This window comes from Pyrus communis, chromosome 4 (assembly GCF_963583255.1).
Source record: "Pyrus communis chromosome 4, drPyrComm1.1, whole genome shotgun sequence".
NCBI lineage: Eukaryota > Viridiplantae > Streptophyta > Magnoliopsida > Rosales > Rosaceae > Pyrus > Pyrus communis.
Genome location: NC_084806.1, coordinates 335,977 through 342,427, shown reverse-complemented (window position 1 = coordinate 342,427; position 6,451 = coordinate 335,977). Strand labels below are relative to the sequence as shown.

Here is a 6,451-nt window from a genome sequence, read left to right as displayed (position 1 = left end):
GGAGTGGGATTGGGACCCGGGAAACAGAATCCGGAATCGTACTCAGATTACAGAAATTGAAATTTAATTAATTATTATTTTTTTAGAGGGTATTTGAACGGACGGGAGGCCACCGAGCATAGCAGTTACATAGACCTGTGGAGAAAGAGACTCTGAGTGTGAGAGATTAGAGAGAGAAAATAAAGATGGTATGAAGCTGTGGATTTTGACTTTTTGTTCATTGGAATTTGAGAGAATCCGTCATAATCCGAGGTCACTTTTACTCAGGATTCCAATTTTCTAAATATTACAATTTACAAATGATATTAATAATTAGGTTTAAGAATATTAGAGAATCCAAGTGTGACAACCACAAGGCCATCCAGTACTACAGGTCAGTGGTATTCTTCTTCACTTAAGTGAGAGGTCTTAGTTAGGTTCAAATCTCGTCGATAGCGACTTCGATATCAAATTAGATTGTCATTATGTGACTTACCCGAACTCCCCCTCTCCCTATTGTAAAATATATCATTATACTAAAAAACAGTATGACTACCATAATATAGGTTGTTTTAAAATTCATTTTGAAACAACTCAAAATCATTTTTTAAGAAAGTTCTTTTGAAATTAATTCGGAAAAAATACAACTGAATATTAAAAAGTATTTAAATTGTTTCTCGAACCCAAAACACTTTTAATCATTTTAAAACTTCTTCTAAATTAATATATCTCGTAGTGTTATTAATATATCCACAAATAAATTAAAAATACAAAACTATGGTATCAAAGTCACTAAAGAGTTTTGGTTCGGAGTCCTTTAGGATAAGATCACAAATACATATCACAAATGGGGAGAGAGAAACTCTGAGAGTGAGAGGTTAGAGCGAGAAAATAAAGATGGTATGAACCTGTGGATTTTGACTTTTTATTGATTGGAATTTGAGAGAATCCACCATAATCCGGGGTCACTTTTACTCAGGATTCCAATATTCCAATATTCCAAATATTACGATTTACAAATGATATTACTAATTAGGTTTAAGCATATTAGAGAATCCGAGTGTGACGACCACAAAATCAATCAGTACTACGATCTGATGGTATTTATTTTCACTTGTAAGTAAAAGGTCTTAGGTTCGAATATCGTGAATGGTGAATTCAATATCAAATTAGGTTGTCCTTTGTGTGGCTTAGCCGAACTCCCCTCTCCTCTTAGTGTAAAATATATCGTTGTACTAAAAAAGGTGTGACGACCACAATATAGGTGGTTTTAAAAGTCATTTTGAAACAACCCAAAAACATTTTTTATGAGAGTACTTTTGAAATCAATTAGCAAAAAATATAACTGAATCTTGAAAAGTATTTAATTTGTTTCTCGAACTCAAAACACTTTCAATCATTTTAATATTTTTTCTAAATTAATATATCTCGTAGTGTTATTAATATATCCATAAATTAATTAAAAATATAAGGCTATGGTATCAAAGTCACTATGAAAGACTTTTGTTTCGGAGTCCAAATAAGATTACAGCTGGCGTCAATGATGAGAATTTTATTAGTCAATTTTAAAATTTTCAAAGTTGGGGAATTTGATTTGGACACGGAAAAAGGATTTGTGGCACAGCTGCTGGTGGTGGGGTCCGGGGGAGTTGGATTTTTTTTCTTGTTTGGCACTAGTGTGTTCACACTAGAGCGAACGATTTAAGGACTTTCTAGAGCCGCCCTCGCCACCCACGTGATACGCATATGTGTTGGATGTACCGCAATTAATATTAATAACTCGAAGAGTGAAAAAAAAAAAAAACAAAACAAAAGAATTGGTAATTGCGAGAGACAAAGTTTGTCAAAAGTTCATTCCTTTTCAGTTTCGCACACAAAATTGAGAGTACAGTCTATATGACCCGCATCTGCCGGAACAAATAATCTCCGCAGAAGTCATACGGGAAACAAATCAATATTTAATTTGGTAACGCGATCTTACAATTATATTTTAATGTACGAAAAAAGAATGATGTTACAACAAAATTGCCACCTAGGAAATGGATATTACAACATTAGTTGCAAATGCATTGACTGCCAACAGCAACCGCAATAGCAAATATGTTGCAGTTGAGATCTGGAATGGTGCATAGGCGCCGACATGCATAATCTCGCAGCCTCCATTTACTTAATCACGATGATACGCACTGTCTATTGCGATCAGCCCGGGATGAAGGGTCAGGCCATCTCTAACCGAGGGCTGTCCAAAAGGTTTGTTTTAGCTTTTTGTCCCTCTAAAAAATTAATATTTTAATGAACAGTACATGATCATATTTGCTTCCGTCTTCAACCAAAGGTCAAAGGACCATAGAGTCAAATATAATTTATTATTTAAAAACTATAACTTAAATTCAAATCCAACGGCTAATTGACGTCACCTAGCCGTTGGTAGCTGACATCATTAGCGAACCGTCAAGAGGGTGGAGTCGAGAAAATTTGGACTCCATCATGATGTCTTGCATCATATTACACAATATGATGGAGAATGAGCGAGATGGGTATATTGATGGAGAGTCCGATGACGACCAACAAGATCCAATTAGGTCAAGAATGGCTCATGCAAAAATATATGATGGACCTAATTTGCCTTTCAATCCAAGAACTAGTAGTATCTCTATAAATGAGTACATGAGGCTATAGAATGATACGTTCTCGTGCCACAAACAAGTACCTACAACAGGATCTTGTTGCACATCTTTGGGCCAAAAGAAGCATGGAGTAGGCGTTTAAGTTTTATGTTGTTAAATGGTTTTAAAAATATTGTTTAAGTTTCATGTTGTTAAATATTTTTTTTATGTTGTATAATTTGTATGTTGGCTAATGTTATTTAATGTTGTTTCATATTGTTTAATATTGTTTCATGTTACTTTATTTAATTTAATGTTGTATAATGGCTTAGGAAGTTATAGGAAAAAAATAAAATTTAAAAAAAAATATGAAACAAATTTTGTGAAATAGAAGTTATAGAAAAAAAATAAAATGAAACAAATTTTGTGAAATAGAAGTTATAGGAAAAATTTTCTACATAAAAAATAATAATAAAACAGTAAAAAAAAAAAAAAAATCAAATGCAACAGCTAGCTGACGTTAGCTAGTCGTTGCATTTGAATTTTAGCTTAAGGATTCCTGTCAGTTATAACCGACAGGAATAATGATTTTTTTGGCCAACCCTCCAGTCCTCCAGCCCTTTCAGATTTCGTGGGGCCTTCTCAGATTCCACGAGTCCTCGGTTGGAGATGATTTTTGGACTATTTTCGGCCCTCTGGACCCTTCGGTTGGAGATGACCTTAGCAGTCCATATCTGCCAAGCTAATTGTCCAGATGCAGCCGACAAAAATGCATAATATGGCCAACCTGCTCCAAAGTTTAACAATTTGGGTGTGAGGATATAGCATAAACGAAAAGAAAATTTAGACTGAAGTTCCAACAATGATAGGGGGGGTGGGGAAGGGACACAGAAGAAAAGAGGAAATTGTAGCAATGTTTCATCAACTAAAATTTATGATCATTGGTTTCTTAAACTCAGTGTTTTAAAAACTAGCCTCAAGGCACGCCTACACGCACTTGGAGCTAGGGCTGCTAGGTTTTCGCCTTTGTTTTGTGGGGTAGGCGTAAGGTGGCGTCGTGGCGCGCCTAGGCATAGTTGGGTGTTTTTTTCCTTCCAAATCCAGGTCTATTTCTACTGTTCCTATGTGTGTCGTTCTAGTTTCAAGGAAGAAGAAAGAGATAAAGTTTCTCTCCAAATCTTAGTGGCAAAGTCAACTCTAGCTCTTTTTAATTTTTTTTTGTTTTTTTATTAATTATTGTCTATTCAAATTCTGCCACCTAGCATTTTAGTTAGCCAATATTTATTTCTCTTGAAATTTCCTATAACCACTTCACTCAGCCATTATTATTTTTTAATTCCCTATAATAATTGATTCACTCAATCTTTATTTCATTTTTAATATAGCTCCACTTATCCTTTATTTCTTTTTGAATTGCCTATAATTGCGACATTCTGCCTTTATTCCTTTCAAATTCCCTATAATTCAGCCTTATTTCTCTTGAAGTTCACTATAATTGCTTACAATAAAATAAATAATTACAACATTTTAATACAATATGACATAATTTCCAAGTACAACTACACTTATTAATGAAGAAAAAGATATTATCTTTGGCTTAGTTATAATTATATTTGTTTTACAAAGTATTATACTATATATATATATATATTATTTCTATACTAAAACCCAAACTATGGTTTACTCTTCACGGACAGTAAATTGGCAAAAATACCCTTAGCTGCTGCTGATTCTTAGGCATTTTTTTTTTCTGTTTTGAACATTGAATTTACAGTTTTGTCCCTACCATCCACGTGTTGGTCATCATGGAAAAGGGAGGGACGGGTCGCACTATTTCTACTTTTGTGGAGTTTTCTTTCTCAGAAAGCTCTCCAGTTCTTTCTCGCTACTCCTCCGCTTCTTCCTATCAAACTTCGATTCCTCACGCGTTTGTCGTACAACGACGAAATTGCGCAAGGTTTCGTTAACTATATATGCAATATATATTAAGTTATTTAGGTCGCGTCTTATGTCTAGGCAGGGCTATCTATAGAACGCTTCCGTCTTTTAATACATTGCTTAAACTCATCAAAATGTGCATCTATGATCATTTTCGTCAACTCCGTTAAAACTTCCGTCAAACTGAATCATGTGTCACACACATAAGGCTGAAACAATGGGCAAATATAGAAAACAAAATGTGAAAAATTGTAGCAATGGTTTAGACGAAATTCTGACTAAGTTGATGAAAATGACTATAGCAGCACGTTTTGTAGCAGTGGTCATGAATTTTTAGTTGAAGGACTATTGCTCTAATTGGGATAAAATTGAGAGACCATTGTTATAATTTTCTCAGATGAAAATAAAGGAAGAAGGAAGAAAACCAATTTCAGCGGTATATCCATGTAGTGCAAGACTACTCATGCACATAATTCCAAACCCAGTAATCCACTCCTCAGTTGAATCGCCAAATCTCAATGCCGTAGACTTAACACCTACTTTCAAACGATCTCTCTTGTCCTGCAGGCATGGTTCGAAACATCTTTGGTTACATTTAAAAAGTTCTATTATTCCTACATATTCCATATTTTCTTCACAATCAAATCTGGGAACCAGAAGTTCTGACCAGACTAGTTTGTTGTACCTGATGTGCATGTATCTTATCATACAAAAGCGTCCAGCATACTCCGGAAAAGTACAATGGGAGCACAACAGTTGGATCAACGCTTCCTTTAACTGCGGCGCATCCTAATAACGCTCCCCAATTAAAGGTTAAACCTGGATAGGCATGAGGCTGCACCAAGTACAATAGCATTACCAAATTATCAGTCCACTGTTCTGAAACAGCACGTCTAAGTTAAAGAGTAAAGCTTGAGGATAAGAGACAGAAGCTTCAATTACCCAGAATGTGAACCTCTTCATGAGAGGATAGGAGAAAACTAGCAACAAAGATGAAGCGCCTAAAACGCGGCTGAAACTTCAAACGAACTACATAAATTTCATATGCTTGAAGATAATGTTGGGTTTAAGGGCAGATACAAAAGATATCAACCTATAATTATTCAATGGCACGGTGGGCGTTACCATGGTACCAATATCCCGGTCAAGGAGATCGTTTATAGTGCATCCAGCATCCCTTAAAAGCACGGCTCCACATCCAAATAGTGTCATCATCTTAAAATCAAGAAGGTGCCCTGGGATTGCTGCCAATGTTATTGACCTGCACCAGCAAGCATACGTCTTTCAGACAACTTCAACTTAAACAAATAAAGTTACCGTTGCCACTGTTACTTTCGACAAGTAAATGTGCTCGCCTTTATGCATCCGAGTTTGATTAGATTAGTTTAAAGAGATAGAATATCGCTAGTACCAAAATATAAAACAAATAAATTCGGCTGGACCCAAATTGCTATTGGTGATTTTTACCAAACAATGCACTGCGGAAACCGAATTAAAAAATTGAAAGTAAAAATCACTTACCATAAGCATGCAAGGCCATGCGAGAAACCAGGTGCCAATGGGCTGGTCGAGGCGAGCGAGCTTAGCATAAGGCCGAGCTTGCCTCGGAAAATACAAGCCGATCCAAGAAGCATCGACCTTCGCGCCATCGCCGCCCTGATTTCTGTCGTTCTTCGCGCCAGTAGACGAAGACGAGCTCGAGAGGTGCGCTCTGCGTTCTGATAAGAGTTAGGGTAAGGATTGGCGGTGGCGGTGGTGGTGGTTAGGTGACAAGGAGCGACTGCAATTGGGTGCGGGAAAGGGAAACTGACGGTTTCAGAAGCCTACGTGAAGCGCGAGAGGCCAGCGAAAACATGGTAGACGGTATACCCTCGTACGTTTCTCCCCAGTGAAATTCCACGTATTTTTGCTCCCTTTTCTATTGGAAA

The 6,451-nt window shown here is 36.4% G+C and overlaps 1 pseudogene; it reads right to left on the bottom strand.

Annotated features, from left to right (window-relative positions):
* Window positions 1–3,151: 3,151 nt before the first annotated feature.
* Window positions 3,152–6,378, bottom strand: LOC137731189 (4-hydroxybenzoate polyprenyltransferase, mitochondrial-like; annotated as a pseudogene).
* Between the last annotated feature and the right edge of the window lie 73 nt (window positions 6,379–6,451).